At 35.3% G+C, this 26,927-nt stretch overlaps 1 pseudogene; it reads right to left on the bottom strand.

Annotated features, from left to right (window-relative positions):
- Nucleotides 1-21,867: 21,867 nt before the first annotated feature.
- Nucleotides 21,868-22,432, bottom strand: LOC116874566 (annotated as a pseudogene).
- Nucleotides 22,433-26,927: the final 4,495 nt, after the last annotated feature.

Genomic DNA, 26,927 nt, shown 5'->3' with positions numbered 1-26,927 from the left:
TTCCAATTGGCAGAGGCAGCTCAAAGATAATCTTCTAGAAAAGAGGCCATATCTTGGAAAATGACCTTTCTTAAAAATGACATTTATATAGGAAATTTTAAATGGATAAGCTAGTCTTTATTTTCAAAGGGAAAAGAAACAAGACAGTTACATATAATTCTAATATAACTCCTCTACTAAGAAAAAGGTAAGTTTTCTCTTCTTTTTTAATTGATCAGATGCATGGAACAGAGCAATTAGCTAACTCTTGTTAATTCATCCAGAACCATTCGGCTTTAGAATGGACAAGGATCTCAGCATCATCCAGTTTTCCTCTTTGCCTTAAAGCATTCAGGTATTAGGGTTTTAAGATATATAATGTGGGCTCAATAATAATTTACTGAATTAATGACATGAAAACCTGTAGTCCAGATGGGTTAATTAAGTTGACATGGGCACACAAGCAGTCAGCCAACAGAGTAAAGATCTGGGAAGAGGAGTGATATCACACAAAATCCCAGGTTTCTACTTCTTTGGATTTTACTTCTTACACAAAATCATGTTCTCCCTCCTGCATGCCCTGCTTAGGTATAGTCTAAATGTAAGTTACCTACTTTAGCCATGTTCAGAGATGCAGTAGCCTACTTTGCGGTGTAGCAAGCTCCCATGCACTACCCATATGTTAACTGAAGCTGGCACAATTCACGTGTTTTGGGAGGTTGAAGAGGAGATTCTTGCACTAAATGTAATTTTAGAATAGATGATCTCAAAGACTTTTCAACTCTAAGATTTTAGTTTATTTTGCTTCATTCTATCCTTATTTAAAGAAAATATTTTTATTATGGAAAACTTTAAACATACAAAAAAGTTGAAAGAATTTTATAGTGAATACCCATATACCCACCACACAGACTCTACCACTAACATTTTGCTATATTTGTCCTGTCATATCTATCCATCTTATTGTTTGGTGCATTAAAAAGTAAAAGATAGACATCAGTATGCTTCCCCTTAACCATTTCAGTATGGTAATAGATAAATAGAGTTCAATATTTGTTTAGCTTGTTCTAGGTAAAATTTTCACACAAAAATACAGAAATCTTAAGGGGCATTTGCTGAATTTTGACACATGAATACACCTGTGTCACCTAAACCCCTCTTAGATATGGAGCATTATCATCAGACTAGAAGTTTCCCTCAAGTCCCTTTCCAGTCAATCCCTGTCCCCTCCCAAAGGTATCCACTGTTCTTTTTTTCTCTTCACATCAGGTTAGTTTGCCATATAAGTAGAAGTACATTACCTTTTTGGTAATGGCTTCTTTTATCCAACACACTGTTTTTGAGATATTCACCAGTGTTGTTGCCCATCTTGGTAATCTCTTTTATTTCTTACTAGTATTCCATTACTAAATAAATACACCACAGTTTTTTAAACCCATTATAAGCCAAATATTGATGGATAGTTGGTTTTTCCCCCTTTTCTTAATTATTACGAATAAAGTTGCTGCAAATATTTTTGTACCAGTATTTCTATGGACATATGTTTTGTATCCCTTAAGTAAATAATGTGGTGAAGAATTGCTGGGTTATAGGTAAATGTACATTTGATTTTATAAATATTATTTCATTGTTTAAAAACGAAATATTTATTGAATATCTAATATCTAATTAAATATTTAATATCTAAAATATCTAATATGTCAGGTACTAATATGTTAGGCAGTGGGGATAGAGGAAAGATCAGTTGATATCTTAATATGTGTCATGTTTTTTCACTTACTGGTTTAACATCTTATTTTAAGGTTTTCTTTTATGAAATTGATCAGGTACATTTTCTAAATTATTTAGTGATTTTTATTTCAAAATAATAGGCCTCATTAGAGAATATTCCCACTACTGCATAGTGGTTAAGCCCACAAACTCTGGAGCCTGGGTTAGAATACTTGGGTTCAAATCCTGATTCTACCACTCACAGCTGTGTGATCTGGAACAGGTTATTTAAGATTATCCTCCAACTACCTACTGTTATAGCTTCTTGTATATACCTCTGATACCACTCATTTAGTTTTATTACAATTATTTGCAAACTTATTTGTTTCCTCTACTAGACTGTGGGCTTCTTGAACCGCATATATATTTCACTTATGTACATAATGTTAGTACCAAGTTTATTACATAGAAAATAGCAAGTGCTCAATAAATGTTTGGTGAATAAATAACTTACTACAGCTTTTGGGGGGTTAAGACATAGTTCTCAACAAGGATTTGTAAGAATTTATTTATTAAAAAATTTTTTTTTATTCATTTATTTACTTGGGGGAGAGACAGAGACAAAGAGAGTGAGTGAGAGAGTGAGAGTAATGGGAGGAGCAGAAGGAGAGGGACAAGCCGATTCCATGCTGAGCACAAAGCCTGAGGTGGGGCTCAGTCCCAGGACCCTGAGATCATGACCTGAGCTGAAACCAAGAGTTGGATGCTTATCCAACTGAACCACCTAGGCACCCCAGGGATTTGTAAGAATTTAAATGAGAAACTTTGAAGTAGGAAACCATATAAACACATGCTATCATATTATTGTGAATTTGTCAGAGTATCAGTGCTCAGAGCAGGGAGCTGAAGAGATGAGACAGAGGACAGAGAAATCTTTTGGAAGTGGGATATAAAATAGAAGGCTGCCCTGGAGGCAGGTCATTGAGCCTGAGCCCTGGCAAGGGGGCTTAAAGGTACAAGGTTTTTCATAACAGACTGAAAACAAAGGAATGGAACAAGAGAAACAAATTTAGCAAACTTCACAATTAGTCAAGTCCTGGTTGTGTTGGTCTCAATAATAGTTTGGAGGCAACAAAAACACCTACTGAATTATTGTTACCCTTGGATTTCGTGGCTCCTATAAATTAAGAGAGAAACAGTTCTCTTAGGGTCTCCAGGCCACGAAGGATGCATATTCTCTCTTTTTGTTTCTCTATTCCAACATTGAACTAATTAGAAGCAGCTAATGTGAAGGTGATGAAAACAATAATCAACTAATGTTGATGTTGAATGACGTGTCTTGAGGTTTTTAACTAGTATCTCTTGTTTACATGTTCATGATCCTTCACAAAATCTGCCTTCCTAGTCCAAGCTTGAAATCTTGAGATTACTGCTGAGAAAAAAGTTCAGTGGTTTGATGCTAACAGTTCCACAAAAATATTGGTTCCTTTAGAGAAGACTAAAAGAATGCTGAAAAGACCAGCTGATTTAGGACCAGGCATGATTATAGAAAATATTCCTCGAGAGAGGATTGTTGAACATATTCCTGAATAATAATAATAATAATAACAGATTTGTTCAGTACTTACTAAGTGCCATGTTCAGTATGGAACAATTGTATATTTATTATCTCTCTTTGTTCTCATAACCCTTTTATGTAGTATTAGTGCAATATTTTATAGATGGCAAAGTTGAAGCTCAGAGAAGGCAAAGAAAGAGTACATATCAGGTATTTTATGATGTTATTTTGGTAGGCACTTATCATCGACCTCCATTTTATAGAAAAGAAAACATATCACAGGACACTCAGGGAGTGAATACTGACCGAATACCCACAATGCTCTAGGCATGCCAAGTGCATTTTTGTCATTGTTAATTCAACTTCACAGCCTCATAACAACCCTGTCAGATAGATACCCAGACCCCCAAAATTACAGGTGAGAAAACTGAGGCTCTGGGACTCTAAGTAATTGGCCCAAATTCATATATTCAGTGAACAGAAACAAAGCAAAACTGGAAGTCAAAAGCAGTCACTTCTTGTCCCAAAGTCCACGTTTCCTCAAAGTTACAATGTTCTTTCTCTGATACTTAATTTGTCCAAGGCCACAGAGTTAGAAGTAGAGTGGAATGTCATACTCAAAATTTGGTTGTTCTTTCCACTATGTTCTGCAGCTGTTCTCTGGTTTTAGTGCATGTCATCATTATGTCTTCTGCAGAGGTAGAGAAAACAGGTCAAGGGTTTGCTCTTTCGGAGCAAGATTTTCAAATCCATGTGATTAAGCAACTGTGTATTCTCTGTCTTGCTAGACTAAATACTGTGATGGCAAACCCCTTAACCTTCACTTATAGATCATGTTTACAGTGTCTGCTATGTTCGCTTATCTTTTTTTCAGTTGTGGTAAAGTAAAACATTTAACATAAAATTTACCGTCTTAACCATTTTAAGCATACAATTCAGGTGGGTTAATTAAATTCACGTTGTGAAGCAGATCTCCAGAACTTGTTCATCTTGCAAAACTGAAACTGTATCCATTGAACACTAATTCTCCTTCCCTCCAAGCCCTTTGCAACCACCTTTCTACTTTCTGTTCTTATGAATTTGACTACTTTTTAGATATCTCATATAAGTGGGATCATGCAGTATTTGTCTTTTTGTGATTGACTTATTTCCCTCACCACAACATCCTCGAGCTTTATCTCTGTTGTAGCCTGTGACACGATTTCTTTCTGCTTTGAGGTTGTTTATGCTTTTATTTTGATTTTTGTACCTTTGCTGAACATTAAAGAAAAATGGCATAACCGTGTCTGTTCTGAAGGGCTGTTTCCCGATATAGAGGTTGTGCAATATTGTTAAAGAGAAGAGTGTTGCTCTGAAGAATAAAATGTGGGTGAAATAATATGACCCAATTGCATATTTCTTACACTTACATGACTTGGGGTTATGTTGGACAGATAGTGAGGGAAATTTCATAGTCTAAAACCCATATTCTGTATCCTGAAGGACTGAGTTTTGCCTGTACAACTGTATTTAAAATATAAAGCAGTATGCTTCCAAGGAATTTCACTAAAAAAATAGGAATTTTAACCTCTGTTTTGGAGGCTGAATCTGCAGCTTTGTGCTTGGAAGCTAGTGTTTCTCTTTTCTTTTTATATGCCACATGGGAAATATATTCCCTGGGAGATTAGGACTCTTAGGAGATTTTAAGACTTGGTCTTTAAATATATGGTCAGATAAATCACTGTACTATGTTTCTACTTTTCCAAGCATAGGAGTCACCATTCATTTTATAAAAATTTGTTAATACTTGGTTAAACATGAAGACAAATTTATCTGCAAGATTTTAGTGTACCACTTGGACAAAAACTGTTAGTGTAGCAAAGACAAAAATGCATTTGTTGTCTATTGTTTTTTCTCTTTCGTTTTTTGAAATATCTCGCTCAACTTCCTCAGAATTTTGTATCTGTCTAACTAACGAGACAGTCTAATTTTAGCAGTGAAAAAGAAACTATTACTTGCTGAATGATCATTTGTGTTCTGGGTTAAGTAAGGCACAGTCCCTAAATTTCAAGGTTATCTGTCCCTAAGAAGAGAGCCACCAGCAGATGGCAATCCCCCTACATGGAATCTCTTTCCAGACCTATGGCAAGTACCTGAGTAAACTGATACCCCAGTGAAGTCACATGCCATTTCAGAGAAACCTGATAGCTTTGGTTGGGTAAGAACCCATTTAACATTATCTCTCAGCTATCATCTCATCTCTCCATTCCATCTGACTATTCTCCAACTCAGCATTTTATGTATGTCATCCCTAAAGGTCAAACATGGCTACTGGGGTTGGTGCTTTGAATGTGGTCCCTCGGTTGGTCTTAGCAGCACACATTTTTAACAAGCAACTTATGTTAACTGCTCTCCACAGTGACCTTGATGGGACTATTTGCTGTACTCACCTCTCTGATCTCCTGGGCTTGACTCACCCATGTTTTGGAATGCTAAGCATTGAGTTACCATAACTTGTGAGCAAACCTTGAGGCAGAATATGTTGTTGATGTTTTACATAAGTAAGAAACTTGGAGATTTCCCCACAAAAAAGCTTTTGAATTTGGTTGGCTGGTTTAGTTCTCTTCATACCCCTCCTTTATCTTCTATGGACCTCTGTACTCTTGCTTACAAAATCCACCTATGCAGTACTGTACCCTTACAGAAACCGGTTGAGATGTGGAAACTTAAGTAATTTGAGGCCTATGGCTGATATTTTCTTTTATTTTAGTGCATATTTTAAGATTTATCCTCTTTATAGGAGATTTTCTCTGATCTTATGTTTTTTCCATTGATGTATATGTATTAAAATACTTTTGGCTGCAACAGAAAACCTATCTCAAGTTAAATTGAATATAAAAATATTTGTTATTTTCTATAATAGAAAATCCTGAAGTAAAACAACTTACAGGGTTAGTTAATTCAGTAGATAAACACTGTTATTGGACACTGAGATTCTTTTGTGTTTCTACTTTGTCATTCATAGCTTTTGCTCCATTCTTAGGCTCCTACTTATGGTCATAATATGGCTGTTAGCAGATAAGCTTGATCCAGGAGAGAAGATTCACTTTGGTACTCTCAAGTCCCATGAGAGGCTTATGCATCCTTGAAGCAACTACTGGGAAAGGGATAAGAGATTAGTAAGCTTGATTAACAGTAATTCTCTGGACTGGAATGAAGGTTAAGGAGAAATGTTTACTACAGTATCTGTGGAATTCATTTGTTTCTCAGATCTATTTAGAGGTTGATCTATACACTCTTTTAGTCCCTAGGAAATTTGAGGAAACAAGTGTTAAAGGAGTAGTCATTTCTAATGGAAGAATAAATGCCTTTTATGTGAGTAAAAAATTTCGAATCTAAATTCATAGAGTTTGGGGTAGGTCAGTAGCTGAAAATTGTGTATCATTCTGTCTATCCTTTATGGAAATTACTTGAGGTATTATTTGCACTGTGAATCTGGGCTTTTGCTTTAATAATTTCAAAACAGAGAATAACCTCAGGTTTTTAAACGAAAACATTACCTATGGATAATATTCCATATTATCTTCCCAAGGACTGGGTGATTTCTTAGCTTTTAATAAGGATATAATTAAAAATACATGTTTCTGCCCATTTAAGTACTTAATCAGATTTCTATGAACTTTCTATTAATGTACAAATTATAATTTAGTCTTAAGCTATGTCATATTCAACATTATTATCTATTTGAGATTTTAGGAAACAATTTATTTGGCAATAACATCAAACTTACAAAAAAATTGCAGGAACAGCACAAAAAAACTCCTGTATATTCTTCACTTACAACCTCCATTGAGGTTTTACCATTGCCCCACTGATACCTTCTATAGTGTAAGGCTCCGGGATCATACCCTGCAACCAACTGTCATGTCTCCCTAGGGTCTTTCAATCTGGAACAGTCCCTTAGTCTTCCTTTCATTTTCATATCCTTTTCGGGTCACAGATCAGTCATTTTGTAGACTGTCCCTCTGCTTCTGTTTTTGAAATTTTTCCTTATGATAAGATTAGCAGTTTTTGGTAAAAATGTTACAGAAGTGATGCTCCATTCAATTAGATGGCACTTGATGTTGATTTGTCCCCTCATTGGTGGTGTAAATTCTGACCACTTGATTGCTCGAGGAGTCTCCATAGTAAAGTTCCTTTTTTTTTTTTTGTATTTAAGTAAGTGTTTTTAATGGAAATACTTTGAAACCATACAAATATATATTCCTCTCCTCACTTTCACCTGCAAGTTTTAGTGTCCATTGATTTATCATGCTTGAATTATCAGTATGATGGTTTATAAGTGGTGCTTTTTCTAATTCTATGATTTCTTCCACATTTATTAGCTATTGTTATAAGCAGAGTTTTCTTTTCTCTCCATTTATTTATTCACTTACTTACTTATATCAGTGTAGACTTATTGATTCCTATTTTATTCATAGTTTATAATCTGTTATTGTCATTATTATTTTGACATTCGAATCGACATGGACTTGACCTTAAGTTTCTCCTTTAAACTGGCTTCTGTGTCCTTTTGACATGTTTTCCCCATTGTTTAAGCATTTTCTTACTTCTTGGGGTCAAAAAATGTTTTAGCCTGACCTTGTACTCTTCTTGCCCGGCCCTGGATTCAGCCATTCCCCCAAGAAGCCCTACTTCCTTTTAATGTAAAGTGAAATTTACAAACCAAGATCAGGGTGCTCAATGTGTTCATTGCAATTGGGTTGTTGTTCCCAGGTCAGAGCTTAGTAATACACACAAGTACACACATCCCATTGCATCTGTATTTATACATTCTGAGAATAGAAGTTCATATTAATAACTCCAGTACCTTGGGGTTCTTCTCAGTAATTGAGAAACCTGGTTCTCTTATCACCAATGTATTTGCTCATTTGCTTGATCCTTTTTATATAGCCAACTACTGATCTTGTCAGACCACGCCTGCTGCCCTGTTCCAACACTATCTTCACGGGGGCTGCTGTTGCCTGCTATAACCAGGCTTCTTCACCACATGGCTCCAACATCATCTTTACCAGGTGCCATTACTGAGCTGCTCAGGCTGCCTTTTCTCCATAGCTTTGATATCATTGTCCTGCAGGCCACTGTTACTGTGCTAATGAAGTCTGCCTAATGAATTTTGGACTAAGGAAGGAGAAAAGGAAGGAAGGAAGAATGGAGACTGAAGAAATTATAGATTAAAATAGATAACAGGGATTTTAACAATCACTAAAGTTAGGATGCATGCCCATGGTTTGCTATTTATTCTTTACTAGTTTAATTTTCATATTAAAGTGTACTTTCCCAGAAAATTAGAATAATCCCGTCTTTAAAAGAGAAATATACAGACTTGAAATACTGTTTAAAAAAACACAATGAAAATGATTGCATGTAACCTGGATTTGGCATATGAAGTCACACATACATCTAATATAACAGATAAATGCGGCCTCCCACTATGAATACCTTAGAAGTAAATATAGCGTGGGTTCTGTCTTAAGCTGCCTGAGTTGCCTTTGTATGATTGGTTAAGTTAATTAAACTCTATGTGCTTTAGCTGTCTCATCTGTAAAATGTGAATAGTAACAGTATTTATCTTCTGGAGTGATTTTGAGGATTAAATAAGTTGATAAATGTAAGACCTTAGAATAATGTCTGATATTTAGTAAACATTATCATAATTGTTCCTATTATTATTTTTATTGCCAAATCCTTTTTTAAATACAAGTATTTAGTGCTCGCTTCGGCAGCACATATACTAAATACAAGTATTTATTATTTGAATTTTTACTATCATATCTTTAACTTCTTTAAAAGCCCTCACAAACCTTCCCTAAACTTAATTTGCAATATTTTCTTCTTTACATAAACTAGTGATTTGATTTCCTCCTTTTCCTTCTCCTACATTTTGGAAATGAGTTAGTCTATGTCCCTCATCCCTACAACTCAATTCTGCTTTATTTTTACCCATTTTATGCTGTTTGTGCATAAATATCTTATCTGAGTTCTGGACTCAAATAAGACTTTGGGGACTTTGTAGAATCTAGAACATCAGAAGATCACATAATGGTTCTTTTGTTGTGGGCTCTGGACTTGGCTGTGTGACCTTGTGAAAGTGTTCAAATACCTTGATCCCCAGTTTTCTTCAACTATAAAATGTAACTAAGTAGTGTTACCTCATAGAGCTACCTCATAGGGCTAGAGTTGCCTCATAGGGCTACCAATTTAATGAATGAATGAATGAATGAAATTTAGATCTAATTGACATATAACATTATATTAACTTCAGGTATACAACATAATGGCTTGATATTTGCGCATATAGCAAAATGATCACCATAATAAGTCTAGTTAACATTTATCACCATACAGAGTTACCATATTTTTCTTCTGATGAGAATGCTTAAGATATATAGTCTAAGCAACTTGCAAATGTACAGTATGGTATTGTTAACTATACCATGTTGTATATTGTATACCCTATTTATTTGTTTATTATTTATTTTTTTAATAACTGGAAGTCTGTACTTTTTAACCCTCTTCAACAACTTCACTTACCCCACCACCGCCAGTTCTTAAAACTACCAATCTATTTTCTGTATTCATGAACTCATTTTTTTGTTTTTGTTTTTTGTTTTTTTTTAGATTCTACTCATAAGTGGGATCAAGTGAGATTTTTCTTTTTCTTGTCTAACTTATTTCACCAAACATAATGTCCTTAAGTTCTATCCAAGTTGTTGCAAATGGCAAGATTTAACATTTTTTTTTTGTGGCTGAGTAATATTCCATTGTATGTATATATCACACCTTCTTTATCCATTCATCTAACAATGAACACTGAGTTGTTTCCGTATCTTGGCTATGGTAAATAATGTTGCAATGAACATGGCGGTGCATAGGTCTTTTCAAATTAGTGTTTTCATTTTCTTCAGTTAAATACCCAGAAGTAGAATTGTTGGATCATATGGTATTTTGTTTTTAACTTTTTGAGGAAACTCCATACTGTTTTCTACAGTGGCTGCTCTAATTTACATTCCCATCAAAAGTACACAAGGGTTCCTTTTTCACTACATCCTTGCCAACAGTTGTTATTTCTTATCTTTTTGATGATAGCCATACTAACTTGTGTGAGGTGACATCTCATTGTTGTTTTGACTTACATTTCTCTGATGATGAGTGATGTTAAGCACTTTTTATGTACCTGTTAGCTGTCTGGATGTCTTCTCTGGAAAAAGACCTATTCAGATCTTCTGTTCATTTTTTTTTTTAAAGATTTATTTATTTATTTATTTGACAGAGAGATAGAGAGCACAAGTAAGCAGAGCAGCAGGCAGAGAGAGAGAGAGAGAGAAGCAGGCTCTCTGCTGATCAGGGAGCCCGATGCGGGGCTCGATTCCGGGACCCTGGAATCATGACCTGAGCCGAAGGCAGCCGCTTAAACAACTGAGCCACCAACTGAGCCACCAACCCAGCCGCTTAACCAACTGAGCCACCCAGGCGCCCCTCTTCTGTTCATTTTTAAATTGGATTGGTTTTTTGCTATTGATTTGTATGAGTTCTTTACATATTTTAGACATTAACTCCATATCAGATATATTATTTGCACATATTTTCTCCCATTTAATGGTTGCTCTTTCAGTTTGTTGGTGGTTTCCTTTAGTGTGCAGAACTTTTTAGTTTATTTTGACTTTTATTGCTTTTGCTTTTGATTTCAAATCTAAAAAATCATTGCCAAGATCAATATCAAGGAGCTTACTGCCTATTTTTTTGTAGGATTTTTATGTTTTCATGTTTAAGATTAAATCTTTGATTCATTTTGAGTTAGTTTTTATTCATGGTGTAAGATAGTAATTCGGTTTCATTCTTTTGCATGTGGCTGTCCAGTTTTCCCAACAACATTTATTGATGACTGTCCTTTCTTCTTTGTTATAAATTAATTAGCTATATGTATGTGGATTTATTTCCAGCCTTGCTATTCTATTCCATTGATCTGTGTGTGTTATGTGTCATTTAAATGAGATATTTCTTAGAACACTTAGCACAATGTCTAAAAAATGTTAGTTATGATTATGATTATGATACAAAACTGGAGGGGTTGATTCTGGCTTCCTCTGTTTTAACTTTCTTCTCTCCCTCAGATGTTTTTCTTCCAGATCTTAAGTAGTAGTTCTAATGCTGAGAAAAATGACTATATGCAGCTTCAAAAAGTTGTTGGTTAGTGTTTGTGGAAAAAAACTACAATATTGGATGTTTTAGAGGGATATGTGAATTTAGGATTGTGGAGTCCATGACTGACAACTACTGAGAGCCAGTATAAGGTTTTTAGGAGGGTAGAATCTGGAGCCATACAGCCTGGGTTTTAATCCTAGTTTTTCTGCTCCTTAGTTTGTGCGATCTTGGGCAAGTTACTTAACCTCTCTGTGCATCAGTTTCTTTATGTATAAAGTGGGTTTGAAATATCAAAATATTTAAACATTTTTTTTAAGTTTTTCGTTTTATTTATTTGACAGACAGAGATTACAAGTAGGCAGAGAGGGAGGAAGGGAAGCAGGCTCCCTGCCAAGCAGGGAGCCTGATATGGGGCTTGATCCCAGGACCCTGGGATCATGACCTGAGCCGAAGACAGAGGCTTTAACCCACTGAGCCACCCAGGTGCCCCTCAAAATATTTAATAAATAGTTATTTTGTAAGACTGTTGTGAGAATTCAATAAGTTAAAATATGTAAAATAATTTAGACTGGGGCCTAGCCTTTAGTAAGCACTGTACACATGTTAGTTCTTCAACTACTGATCTTTAATGGCTTTTCCATCAGCATGGGAGGTTTTCCTGTGACCACAATCAAATTGTTCTTATTTCCTTTATACTCAAAATGTTCTTTTCCTTTACATTTAGAAAGTTAAATTTTTATAGTGTATGTATTACGTATATATTATAATGATGTATATATTACAATTATATTATTTACATAATTTTTTTTACTTATCCATTTTACTGACACAATATGATTGATTGTGGTGTAGGAGAAACTTTTTCTCTTTAGCCTCTATCTGTATGAATAAGTGAGATGGGAGTAGAACCAAAGCACATCTCTGATGTGATTCATTGGGGGATGTCTAGATGGCTGAGAAGCAGTGATAGATGTTTCCCCTTTTCCTCCACGTGACTCAGATGCTTAAACAGGCATGGAGAACTGAGTCAACTGAATGTTTTGGCTCAGTCCATTTTGTTTGGGGCATAAAATACCACACAGTCTCTTAAATCTCTGGTGCTGTTTTCTTCTAGCTGATTAGTGCACCTGAGGTTAAAGTTTTATATTTTAGACTGAAAGTCACTAGCAAAAGAGATTTTATATTTTAGACTGAAAGTCACTAGCAAAAGAGATTTTTTTTGAATGGGTATCAAAATGTTTTGGTATAATACCTATTTTTTGAAAAGTTTTTTGTTTATTTTAGATAAATTAGGCTTTGGATATAATCATACCCTCTCCATACCCACCCTCCCCTCCAGCAAACCATAAGAGACTCTTAATCTCACAAAACAATCTAAGTGTTCAGATTTTTTTTAAGAGACAGCATGGAATAATAAAAAAATTCATTTATTAAACAAATATATTTTAAGCTTCTAATAAATGTCAGTCAGCTGTGCTGGGTGAAGAAAGTATGTGTGCATACACACATTGTCGCCCCCTCCCTCTCCTGATGAAAAGATATTACTTCTCTTATAATGTCTGGTGGAGAGACAGATATTAATTTAAGAGTCATGTAGATAAAAGGATAATTATAACTGGGGTAATAACATGGATTTGGAGAATATATAAATATATATTAGGAGAAGCCAAAGAAGTCTTCCTGGAGGCGGTGGCCCTTGAGCTGAGATCTGAAGGATGAACAGAGAATAACACTGAAGAGGAGTCAGGGAGTTAAGGAAGGAGATTATTGCAGATGGGGCATCTATATGCAAAAGTTTTTGGCAGGAGGGAGCATGGATTGGGTTCTGGAGAGCCCAAAGAAGGTGAGAGTTGCTGGAGTTCAGAGGCAAGAAGGAGTGTAGTGAAATAATGAGGCTATAGAATTAAGTTAGACAGGAGCCCAGAGCAATTAGGGCCTTGTGGGCCATATTAAGTACCCACGTTATCCCAAGTTCCCTGGGAAAGGACCCATCAGATGTTGAAAGAAGCTTAGGCCATGGATTCTGGTAGATGGAAAGAAATGAAGAAATGCTAAAAAAAAAAAAAAAAAAAAAAAAAAAAGCCCCCCAAGGTTCCCTAATAATTAGGGCTATAATATTCATACTCTCAAAATATAAAAAATGCAATTCAGTATAAGCATTATATTCACAAGAAAGTTACAGAATTTACAAAAGATCAGTTTAAAGTATACCTCAGATGGTATGAGTTGGTAAAAGGACACCAGTTTAAAGTTGTATGATGAGGGGCACCTGGGTGGCTCAGTGGGTTAAAGCCTCTGCCTTCCGCTCGGGTCATGATCCCGGGGTCCTGGGATCGAGCCCCGCATTGGGCTCTCTGTTTAGCGGGGAGCCTGCTTCCTCCTCTCTCTCTCTCTCTCCCTGCCTCTTTGCCTACTTGTGATCTCTGTCTGTCAAATAAATAAATAAAATCTTTAAAAAAAAATAAATAAAGTTGTATGATGAGTTATCTTCTCTCAATCCTGGCACTGTGTCTCTGTGACTATATATAGATCCTCATTTGGAGGTAGGGCCAAACTTTCAATCTGTGGCTTTTTATGAATGTGAGGCTACATGGTCTCTGTGACAGGTTGTGAATAAGTAACAATTGACATGTCCCACACAACGGAAAGCGGTGCAGCCAGATGTGCGTATTAAAAAAAACCTCTAATTAGTACTGTATGTTGGCTACTTGAATTTAAACAAAACAAAACAAAAATGCTCGATAAAAATGGACCCGATTTTAGAGGGACCAGCAAGAATTCAGAGTTATCATTTAGGAGACTATGGCAGTGGTCCTGACAGGAAAGGCATGTTGTCGCTGATGGTAGTGGACTTATAAAGACACAGATGGCTTAGTTTGGTCTTTGTTTAGGATGAATGATAGAGAGCAACCACAATTTTGGACTTCATGGAACCAAATCCCCAAATTAGAACTAGAATTAGGGAACTTGACTGAAAGGTAAACAAAAATCACTAAATGACACCAACATAGTGATTCTTTTTTTTCCTCCATATAAAAATATCTTTTTATGTTTATATATCTGGATATATTTTAAACTTTTCATTTTCCAAACAATTATTTGCATGTATAAATAATCACCTGAGTATGGAAATAACACAATTTACACATGTCAGTCTTAACACAGACTAACTCTTTGGTTTTGTTTTCAATGCAGAAATTTAACAGAATTTGCCAACAAACATTTATTGAGCACCTACTATGAGCCAGGTAATAACACATTTTAGCTTATGATCTGTAAATTTGTATCCCCACCCCCATACTTTTATAACATGAGTGGTAATTCTGAAAAAATTTAAACCACTTCAACTTCATTTTGAATAACTTGGAAGTTAAAAGTATTAAAAATGTGAAAGGAAAAAGAAGTTACTTTTTTTAGTTTTTGAATATTGTATGCCAGCTGTCGTAAATGTTTTAAGAATCCTTTTAGCCTTTTCACCCTGCCTTCCCACTGCGTGCCCAGAATAATTGATTATCCGTGTGTGATCCTACAAGCACTGCAGCAAAAAGGGCAGAAAACAATAAACAAAGATAATGGGTTCTCACATTTTGCCCTGCCTACCTTTTTCTTTCAAACTAACTTAAGTTAATAAAACTTCCCATGAAAGCCTTTGAAATTTCATCATGGGTTTTGTGAAAAAGGTGAAAGTTGACCTAGAAGGGCCTGACCTATAACTTGACAGCTACTGGAAGTCTAGCCTCATAATTCAGAGGTCCAGGGACAGCTTTGCCTATAAACTCAAGTCTTCATTTCACTGACATTTTCAGGTTTAGTCTCCTTGAAAATGCTAACAAAAGTGAAGCATATCATTTCTCTGCTTGGGATAGCAATGGTGATGTTTATGGAACCGTTTGCTGTCTCAGGAGTAATCTCCCGGATAATTTGGATTAACCTTATCGGGTCTCTAGATACCACATTACCCAGGGTGGATGATCTCCAGAATAACCTTTCCAGATCCTAAAGTTTTAACCCCAGCACCATGTTTTATCAAAAAACTTTCAACAGAAATCCATTGAAAACTATCCACCCAGGCTTACTTCAACCCTTTTGGTCTGAAGTGGCCTTCAGGCAGACAAGAAAACATAATGTTTTCTGTGAGTAATTCTAATTAGAAAGTAGGGCAACCTGACATTTTCCTCTATTGACTTTTTCCACGAGACAGTTGTTATGTATCAATGTGCCTCATTCCTATTTGTCTGGGTTTTGAAATTGATTACCTGCAAAAGGGGGATGTAGTACTTTTTTTAGTTTATTAGCTGGTGGAGAGAATTTACTTAAAGGAGTGAAGAATTTTACCCAAGGAAGAATTTGTCTTTTGGAGAGGCAACTGAAAGAATCTTTTACGTGTATTGATCAAAAGTCCTTCTGGACTTTTTTTTTTTTGTTAAGGAAAGAGAGAGGTTAGATGCCTTCTGAAGCTAGGATCAACCCTGAAATTCTGTCACAGTCAAGACTTCTACATCCTAATTAAGCTTGCTTTTGTGAAATCTAATTATGTTCATAATTACTTTTTAGTGTTATAAAGCTAGAGCTTAGAGTTCCAGTGTAAGACTATGAATTTCACTATCTCAAAACTGAAAAATAGTAATTTCAACTGTGAATTTATTTTATTTTTCTGTTTTTTAGAAAGTGCAGGCCCAGGTGAATCACTACAGTTTTTCCGGAAAATATTCATCCATTTAAATCAGTTTAAAGAGGGAGAGCAGAATAGCAGCGGCTAATAAAATTAATGTCATATCTGTAATTGATAAGAGTACTTATGGTCTCAATTGAATGGGATAATAGAAGGGAAAAAATCACTTTGCATTCTTTATATTGAAACTTGTCCTTCTGAAAGTGAGATTGTATATATACATTTACCCAATGCTCATTATTTTCTAAAATTAATCTGATTAGGGTGCATTTAAACATAGGGTGAAGGAAAGTATTAAGGTTGTCTGTGCTCAAAAAATAAGATCCTATTGCTGATTTACTTTATAAAATAGCTTGAACTGATCAAGTTATGAGATTCAACAGTTTAACCTTAGAAGGGACAGACAAAACACTTTTCAAAATAATGATAGTTTCTATTTCCCTGAGATTTTCCTTTGTGCTAGAGGGTTTGCATGTATAGTCTCATCAATCCTGACAAACTGTAAACTATATATTATCATCTCCATTTTGTAAAGGAGGAAAACTGAGACCCAGACTCAGGAGACCAAGACACCTGCCTGGGTTCACCTATCTGGGTTGAAATTCTGCAGTGGAGGAACTGCCATTGTAACCTCGTCTGTCTCTGATGCTCATATTATTTCCACTATGCACCATGCCTACAAAATGCTTGGTTGCTTCCTGCTGTATCTACTTGAGAAGAAAACTGGAGAGGTTAACGGGAAAGGCCAGAATATGGGGATGGGAAATGGAAATGATTATGGGTGCAGTGGTGTTGTTTTCACTGGAGAGTTACATATTTGGATAATAATGTGTAGAGCTTTAGCCAGGCAATTAGAGGATGAACCACTTAAGCTAGCTAACGGAATTTCCATTGAGCTTGGGAATACAATTTATTAGAAAGATTAAAGACTGGTTGGACCATTTCCTTGTCTCAGACCAATGGAATAATGGAAAGAAATTTTGCATTCCAACAACTCCCTGCTAAAACTGGAGTGTGATATTTAAATAAATAATAAGAATGATAGTTCTCATTTATGGGACTCATCCTAAGTATGAAGCTTTTTAGAAATGCAATATTTTTAACCTTACAACATCCTTGTTTTATTATTTCTGTTTTACAGTTGGGAGAAAAACAAAGAAATCAAGTATCCAGGAGTTTCCCTTAGGCTGACAAGTATGTTCATCTTGATCTTGAGTCTGCATTCTTTTTCTCCGAAGAGAATATTTGATATACTTCCTTACCCATTGCAGGTTAATATATTTGAGAAGAAAAGCTTTAAAACTATATTTTAAGAGTAACAAGTTTTGCATATCAGATTGGAGGTACTGGCAAGGTCACCAGCATGTTAGGTGGGATAGAGTAGATCTTAGAGAGGAGAAAACTTTTCTGATTTTACTTTGGTACCTTAAGCTAGTATGGTCCAGAAACAGTGGTGGAAAATTTGGAGGACCACTTTTGCTTTGAGGTAGGCAAATGGTCTTAGACAAGTCATTTAACTTTGCTGGGCCCCAGTTTTCTTTGCCTAGTTCAGTGCTTGGCATATAGCAGGAATGAAAATGATACATGATATAAATTAAGCTCAGATTGCTAATTTTTTGGTTTCTTTCAGTTCTAAATTCTATTACTCAGGCATAGTAACTTTGGTTTCTTTATTTTTTCAAAGAGGAAAATTGTGCCAATCTATTTGGCAAGGTTATCATGGGAATTAACTAGTATATTTTCCAAGTTATGGAGGCCCTACAGAAAAAGATAAGAAGAGCACATCTTCTTTCTTTTTAAATAGTTATGATAACTTTTATTAATATTTTGCATTGATCAGATGTTACAAATGTGTCAGGTTAACTATAGAGAAAATAGAACCTTCCCAGCAAGTTCAAAATCAGAATACTCTAGTAATGACATTAGTATTAGTAACTGAGTTTGTTTATTATTTTTTAAAAATTTATTTATTTATTTGAGAGAGAGCAGAGTGAGCGAGAACACAAGTAGGGGGAGAGGGGCAGAGGGAGAGGGAAAAGCAGGATCTCTACTAAACAGGCAGCCCAATGTGGGGCTCAATCCCAGGACCCTCAGATCATGACCTGAACCAAATGCAGATGCTTAACTGACTGAGACACCCAGGTGCGCAGTGACTGAGTGTAAAATGTGACTTCATGCCAATGTTTGAGAGAATCTGGTCACATATATTGTAGCACAGGAAAGAATCAGACTGGCATCAGCCCAGACACGGCTAGAAGGAAGAGAATTCTCTGAAAACTTGTTCTATTAGTGGGACTTCCGTACTGCTCCTTGTCTTTGTAGTTTGGAATGGTAGCCATCGTTGCATGGTCTCATAAAATATGGAAGTCAGGTGTTTTGTGCACTAGGCTTGTAGTTTGCCGTGTGAAGGTCAATCATCCATCTTGCTTCCCAGTTTATTAATTTTTTGAAAAGTTGATAATTTTTCACACTACCATCTGTTTATTGTGGAGATTGATAATGACTATAGAATCATCTGAGAAAGTTCTATTTCTAAGACAACTATATGGAAATTGCATATTTGCTAAGCCTCTGAAAGATCAAAATAGAAGCTCATATTAATAAAATGTTCCAAGTGGAACTTAGACTGTATGATTTTATCACTTTTTTCTTTCCTAAAAGCCTTATGAATAAAATAAAAGAAAAGAGAAATAAGAGGAAGACTGTTTCTCTGTTGGCAATGAGAAGTGTGTCATTCGCAAAATCTCCTGAAAACATGGTATTTTCTTAAACCACGAGAGTGGACTTTTGTAGAAGTGTTAGTGGATTTCCCAGATTTGTACTAATAACATGCAGTGATTCCAAATTATCATTATACATTTACATGTAGAGAAACTGAATCAACAAAAATAATGTTATATGGGAAAAATACAAATTCAGATATTAATTAATGATTTTCCATTAATTAAAAATATGCATTTATTCATCTATACATTTATTCATTTAACCAATAGTAAGCTCCCAGTACTGAGCTAGGTGATGAGGATAAAAAGATAACTAGTTTCATGTTTTTTCATTTAATTTGTTCTTAATTAAAATTTATAAAATTTACTTTGATAAATAACTTACAAAAGTTAAAAATAAGCTATCCTGATATTTCTGTTAATATGCACATTTCTCTGTATTTATGAATTTATTCTCTGCCAGAAATCCCTATGAATGGGGGAAAACCTGAATACTCTGAAGTATCTATAATGAGAAATATATACAAATTAAGAAATAAGCAATAAGATATTAACACAAAAGTATGGTGCTTGCTAGAGACTCTCCCCATTGCAAACAAAAGAATCTTTTAATATTGAAACATGAGTTATGTGACTGTAGTATTGATTCTCCTCAAATATTTAAAAGTGTAAACCATGATTGTATCTTAGATTAATACTTTAGAAAGAACTTTCTTTTATTTGAGACCTGGCTTAAGAAAAAAGAAAAAGAAAGGATTGGCGCCATATCTGAAAAGTCAAGACCTTCACTCACATGGTCTGATCCAGGGACTCAAATGATGTCAGTAAGGTTGTCTTTCTTTCTTGGCTCTGCTTCTCTGTATTGGCCCCATTTTTTTGAGCAGGCTCCTCCCTCATGGTGATAAAATAGCTATCAGTAGTTCTAGGTTTAGGTCCTATTTTGCCAACAATTCAAGTGTAAGAATTTTTTTTTTTTTTTTTCCCCAGTAGTTCCAACCAAAGTGTAATCCTTGAGTTTCAATGGCTCTGGTTTATCTGTCTTGGGTCACATGCCCATCCATGGAGCTGGTTAGTGTCAGTCTCATCCAAACTACATGAGGATGAGGAATATCAGACTTCTATTACTCGAAGGAGAAGGCATTAAGACCATGTCCATTATCTTATTTTTAGCAATATGTAGTATCTAGAAAGAGCCTATCTATTCTCTGCCTTATATCATAGCAGAGGATTCCACGGTCAGCTGCCTCTCTCTCACCCCATTGCATAATTTTTTCCCTATCTTACACATTTGGGTTTGCTCATTAGTCTCTTTATGAGACCATGGTTTACAACCAGGGATTTTCGGGACTGTGAAATCCTTAAGTAGACAATGTTTCCATTTATAGAAGAAAAATTGGTCTGTGCTATTTGGCCATATGGACTGCCTTAGTGGAAGACATGTATTTTGTCATCAAAATCCCTTGATATTGATATAAAATCAACTTATATAGAGCAGGATATATATTTTGTGTCCTCTTTATAAAGAACTTCTAATACTGCGTATCCTCAAAGAAAAAGCATCATGAAGTTGTATAAACTACATTAGAAATCATTTTTCATTTGGAAATTAAATTTTGCATCCAACTGGATGGTTATACTCAATCTAATGATTTCTGAGTGTTTAAAATAGTAACATCTGCCAGTGGACTCATAAAGGAATCTATACATCATAAGAATCAGAACAGTATGAAACTTTTAAATTTAACTTCCCATGAGGAGGCAAGATTGGTATACTCCATTAAATAATATATATAAGGAATTATTCAATGATGTTTCATTATATTGCTGACCACCCACCAGTATTTTATTTTTGCATGAGTTTCTGCAGTCTGAAAGATTAAAACTCTTTATTTAAACTAGCCCTTATAATGTGAGACCCTCAGGATTAAAAAAACCCCATTATTTAATATTAACTATAAAATGCTTATTGGGGGTAGTAGAAACTAAGCTAGATTCCTAGTATATCAATAAACCATTAACATATAGGAAGAAAAACTGAGGAGGACTTAAATAGAGCATAGGAGGCACAAGAACACCTCAAAATATGTAACACAGGAACAGTTACAACACAATATAAAAGTAATACTCTTCTTAGAGTGCTATGAATTCCATACTCTGAAATAAAGCTAAATTATCTGAAAGCATTCATACTACTTGACCTTTTAGAATTACTGGGGAGTATACTAGGTCTTGGATGCAGGAAGTAGGAACCTCAGAAAGTTTACTTTTGTTTATCAGAATATTTATTCTTAGCAAGTGGGTGGGTGGGTAAGTACCTTTTTTTTTTTTTTATTCTCACGTAGATTTGGGTCTTAGTTTAATTTCTCCAGCATGAAAAATGGTCCCTAGTTTATATCAATAAAAATTTCTGCTTTGAAGTAATCTGGACAACCTTACTATAAAAACTCCCTAAAAGAAAGAAATTCTTTAAGTGACACAAATTCCAGAAGACTGCTTGGAACTTTCAGGAATGAGAACTGTGATTTAAGAAAAGCCATGAGTAACAACTTCACTAGGAAACTTTGATTTCATGAGTCTGAAGCTATGTCTTGCATTGGATTGTCTTACAGGGACAACTTTGTCAGCAAAATTTGTCTCAAATTCATTGTGATGTTTTCCATTTTGTTTTTCAATGGAGTTGATTTTAGGAAGTGACTGCTAGTGTTTATTATCATAAAGAATGATCAGTCATAGGATATTATTTCCCTTTTCCAGTTTTATTTCCTATTTGTTTGACTTTTCAAAAATTATCTTGTGCTTTTTACAATGTGTGCTCTGTGTGTGTGTGTGTGTGTGTGTGTGTGTAGTGTGTGGTAATACTGCAGATATTCTGAGTCCTGGACTACACAGCATTCCAACCAATAATGCAGAATTGATATATGATGAATATAAATTTTATTATTATTGCATATATAATAATTATTATTTTCACCATTTTTTTTCAGTATGAAAGTAGTCATTTATTAAATGACCGGATTATAAAAATAATCATGGTAGATACTTTAGTTCATCCTTCTAATATGCCTATTGATCTGGTCTTCCCTGTTACCAGCATGTCTACCTTCTATAAAATGGGTGGTCTTTTTCCTTCATTCCCTTTTGAGGAGAAGATAACTTGAAGGGCAATAAAAAGTTGTTTGCTTCTTTGAAATATTTTCCAACAGTACAGATCTGCTGAATCAGATCCTCCATGCAGATGATGCCATACTTACCAAGATATTGAACAATCACTGTGTCACCTGTCAGGGCAATTCACTTGTTGATTTTGCCTTCACCACACTCTTAGATCAATTCATTTACCGCTTCAGGGGTGGATCCCCCCATGCTATATATGGTTCCACAGTCCTTAGCAGTTTAACTGAAGCTTTGTTGAGCTTAACAAAGGTGCTATTGAAGAAGCTGCAACACCTCAGGAACCTTTGGGCTCACACCACTTCTACCTCTGATCCTGATGACAAGCACCAATATGGGTTCTGCAGGTACATAGGAGTTGCCAACTTTTCTTGCCATCCTGACCCTTCGAATCTCAGTTCTCTACATCTGCCTATATTCTTTGTGGTAATGCTTAGCTTTTTGCTAAATAAGTTTTCTCCTCGCTCTTTCTTTCTTTCTTTCTTTCTTTCTTTCTTTCTTTCTTAAGATTTTGTTTATTTATTTGACAGAGAGAGAGAGAACACAAGCACGGGGAGTGTGAGGGTGAAACAGGCTTCCTGATGAGCCGGAAGCCCAATGTGGGGCTATATCCCGGGACCCCAGGACCATGACCTGAGCCGAAGGCAGACACTTAACAATGGAGCCACCCAGGTACCCCTCTCCTTGATTTTCCAGCATTTTTTGAGCAAACTTCTTTCTCAGGCATTTGATCTTCAACTCTGAGAAATTTCTTTGCTTTTTTCTTAAGGATTTCTGGCACCATAGAAACCCTCTTTTTCTTCTTTTCTGCATCCTCCGTGGTTCCAGCTGGAAAAGACTATTTTCACCATTTTTTAAAAGATTTTTTTTATTTATTTAAATTTCAGAGAGAAAGAGAGAGAGCGTGAGCGCACAAGCAGGCAGAGTGGCAGGCAGAGGCAGAGAGAGAAACAGGCTCCCTGCCAAGCAAGGAACCTCACGTGGGACTCTATCCCAGGACTCTGGGATCATGACCTGAGCCGAAAGCAGCAGCTTAACTGACTGAGCCACCCAGGCATCCCTATTTTCACCATTCTTAATGCACTATGTTAATAACTTTAACTTTCATAATAAATCCAAGAGGCAAATATTTATATCCTCATTTTACAGACTAGATAATTAAGACTTGGATAATTTGGATTAAAACTTGGGTAAGTATTATGTTAGCTACAGATTTTTTGTAGATGTCCTTTATCAGGTAGAGGACATTCTCTTCTGTTCCCACTTTGCAGAGAATTTTTATCATGAGTGGATGTTGACGCCTGTAAAAGTCTTCCTTTTTTTATTGAGATTATCTATGTTTAAAAAAATTCTTAATAATGAATTACATTGATTGATTTTAAATATTGAACCTGCTTTATATTCCTTGGATAAACCCCAGTTTGTTTATAATGTATTATATTTTTATATGTTGCTGGATATAATTTGCTAGAATTTTGTTGATGATTTAGGCATTTGTGGTCACATGGATATTGGTCTGTAGTTTCTTATAATGTCTTATTTCTAGTTTTGGTATTATTGTGATGCCGGCTCATAAAATAAGTTGGGAAGTGTTTTCTCAATTCATTTTCTGGAAGAGATAGCATAAAATTGACATTTTTTCCTAGAAATATTTGATAAATATGTTACGTAGAAATCTCCAGTGAAACCATCTGGGCCAGGAGTTTTCTTTGTGGGAAGGTTTTCAATTTCTTTAATAATATAAGAATATTCAGGTTATTTATTTCTTTTTCAGTGAGTTCTGTTCATTAAAGTCCTGGCCCATTTGATTTAAGTTCTTGAAATCATGAGCATAGAATTGTTTGTTGTATTTCCTTATTATCTTTTTAATGTCTGTAGGATCTCTTATGCCTGCTACTGGTGATTTATATCTTCTCTTTTTTCTTGGTCAGTCTGTCTAGAGGTTTACAAATATTATTGGTCTTTTCAAAGAACCATATTTTAGTTTCATCAAATTTCTTATTAAAATTTTGTTGATTTCTGTTCTCAGATTTGGCTTTTCCTAGTCTCTATTTGGTTTGGGTTTACTTTTTTCTTCCTTTTCCACTGTCATTATCGAGACCTTTTTGTTTCTTTCTTTTCAAAGGCTTCATTTATTTGGCAGAGCGGCAGGCAGAGGGAGAGCGAGAAAGAGGTCCCCGCTCTGCTGGGAGCAGGTTCAATCCTGGGACCCCAGGATCAAGACCTGAACAGAAGGCAGATGCTTAACCAACTAGACCACCCAGGTACCCTGAGACCTTTTCTTTTCTAACATAAGATTTAATGTTATAAATATCCCTTTAAGAACTCTTAGCTGCATGCTGTAAGTTTTGATATTTTATCTTTTCATTTTCATTCAGTCAAAATATTTTCTAATTTCCCCTGAGACTTCCTCTTTCACCCATGGTTTATTTAGAAGTGTGTTGTTTACATTTTACAAATTGGGGATTTTCTGTTTTTTTTAAATTAAAAATCCTATTTACTTATTTGTCGGGGTGGGGGAACAACCAGGGGGAGCCCCAGGCAGAGGAATAAGCAGGCTCCCCACTAAGTAAGGACTCCAATGCAGGGCTCTAATCCTAGGACCCTGGGATCACAACCTGAGCTGAAGGCAGATGCTTAACTGACTGAGCCACCCAGGAATCCCTATTTCTGTTTAGATTATCTAGTTTAATATCTAGTTAATTATAGTTCAAAAACATACTTTGTAAGATTTCTATCCTTTTAAAGTTGTTATTGTTTTAGATTATCTTATTTTTTCTTTAGCTGAGAATGTCCTTATTTTGTCATCATTCGTGAAGGGTATTTTTGCTGGATGTAGAACTCAACAGTTCTTTTCTTTCTATGCTTTAAGATGTCCTAGCTTTAAAGATGTCTTAGCTTCAAAGATGTCTTAGCTTCTTTGTCTTTTAATGAGAATTCTGCAGTCAAAATTTTGTTCTCCTATATGTAATATGTCATTTTTCTGTGGCTGCTTTCAAGATTTTAAAATTTATCTTTGTCATACAGTTACTTGGTTGCTGTTTGTGCACGCTTTTCTTTGAGTTTATGCTGTTTAGGGTCTGCTGAGCTTCATGAGTCTCTAAATTTATGGCTTTCAACAAATTTCTTCAAATTTTTCTTTCTGCATCAATCTCTTCTCTCCTCCAGGTAGTTTAATGACATAAAACAAGAGAACAACAAGTAAGAATAAATGGGTGTCTCTCATACTCTTCAACTCACTGTGATCCCTTTTCCCAGTCTTCTCCCCAGAAAGAGGTTTTCTCAGAGGTTTTGCTGCCTGTATCCATGCTCAGTTTTGCATTGGGGGTCACTCTTGGGTCAAAGCTGGATGATAAAGGAGGAAATAAGATGGCAAAACTTACTCCTATTATAGATCATTCTTTAAGCCTTGGTTCCCTTGTATAATTTTTCACAGTTCCCTTTTAGTTGCTTTTTAATTTGCATAGAGTTTTTAGTTACACTAGTGGGAGAGAGAGCTGTAGTAGGGTTACTCCATTTTGGCTGGAGTTGTCATCTTTGATTTCTAAAAATTTACATCTTGCAGATGCTTCTATATCAACACATACCGATTTGCTTGTTTATTTTAAAGTGACAGAATACTCCAGTTTATAAATGTGTCATAGTTTATTTAAGAAGTTGATTATATATTTTTTATTATTAACAAAAATGAGACAACCTTTTATACATGTGTTTTGGAATATTTTTGAGAGTATATCTGTAAGGTAAATTGCTAGTTAGGGAATACCTTCACCTTGACAAACAGTTGGAGAATGCCCATTTCTGCACAGTCATACTCAACTAGAAACTTAAAAATGTTTGCGGTTTGATAAGTGAAAAAGCTATCTTGTTTTGATTTACATTTCTTTGTATAATGGTCCAAGTTGAACATTCTTTCATAAGAACAATAAAACCACTGTGTGCCTTTTTCTGATAACTGCTTGGGGTTTGTGTTTAGTTAGAAGGGTCAGTTCCTTCCCACCCTCAGCCCCACCCAGATTTTAAATAAAGTCACTCAGACCTTCCTCTGGTTTATTTATGATTTTATTTAGTCTACATTCTTCACCATTGGCAGCCAATGCAAAAATGGTGTATTAAAAAGAAACCCCAACATGCAGCATACTTGGCTCATGCACCCTTCAGTGGAGTTTTCCTACCTGTCTGACAGGTCTAAATATAATTCTGGAATAGAAAGAACTTGATTATGTGATTCCCAGACTTGAGCATGTTATTAAACTTTATAGAATATCCCATGAGGACTGACAAAGTGAGATGAAAAAAAAAAATCCCACATCCCATTAACTTCTGTGCATGCATGTAGTAACCTTTCATTTCTGGGACTAAAAGAAGGGACACTGGTGGGGTGTATTCTCAAGGCCATGCTGCTCTCTCCATTTGCTGACCTGAGGTGATTTCTGAACGTACTTGATGGCTAGTGAATATTGGCTACACAAGCCATTGGTTGAAAAGTAAACACTTATCTACATAAATTATCTACCATTAACCTTGAATGGTGAATTGAGGAAAGTAGAGAAGATGGGTTGTTTATCCTTTCTGGTTCCTTCTGAAATGTTGGCTCAAGAGAAATGGGAGAATAAATGTGTTCCCTTTAACAGACATGATTTTCTGTAGTGATGTCTATATAAAGGGTATATCCCTTTCTCTGATGAATGTAAGAAAACTTAGAAAGTTTTCTAAGATATTAGATTTATAAGTATACAGTATTTAATATTTCTTATTTTAAAATTTACATACAGTAGGTTGGTTTATTTACCTTAGACTTTTTGAGTGATTGCAGAATCTTGGCATTAAATACTCTTAACTGAAACTGAAGTCTCAGCCTCCAACAGAACTGCATTTCTTAGTTAACTTTTTATAACAAAGATTTTTTTTGTTTGATTACTTTTGCCAT

The sequence above is a fragment of the Lontra canadensis genome, unplaced genomic scaffold, assembly GCF_010015895.1.
Source record: "Lontra canadensis isolate GAN:19392208 unplaced genomic scaffold, GSC_riverotter_1.0 scaffold37, whole genome shotgun sequence".
In the NCBI taxonomy this organism is placed as follows: domain Eukaryota; kingdom Metazoa; phylum Chordata; class Mammalia; order Carnivora; family Mustelidae; genus Lontra; species Lontra canadensis.
The sequence above is the reverse complement of the archived record's forward strand: the minus strand, read 5'-3'. Positions and strand labels throughout refer to the sequence as shown.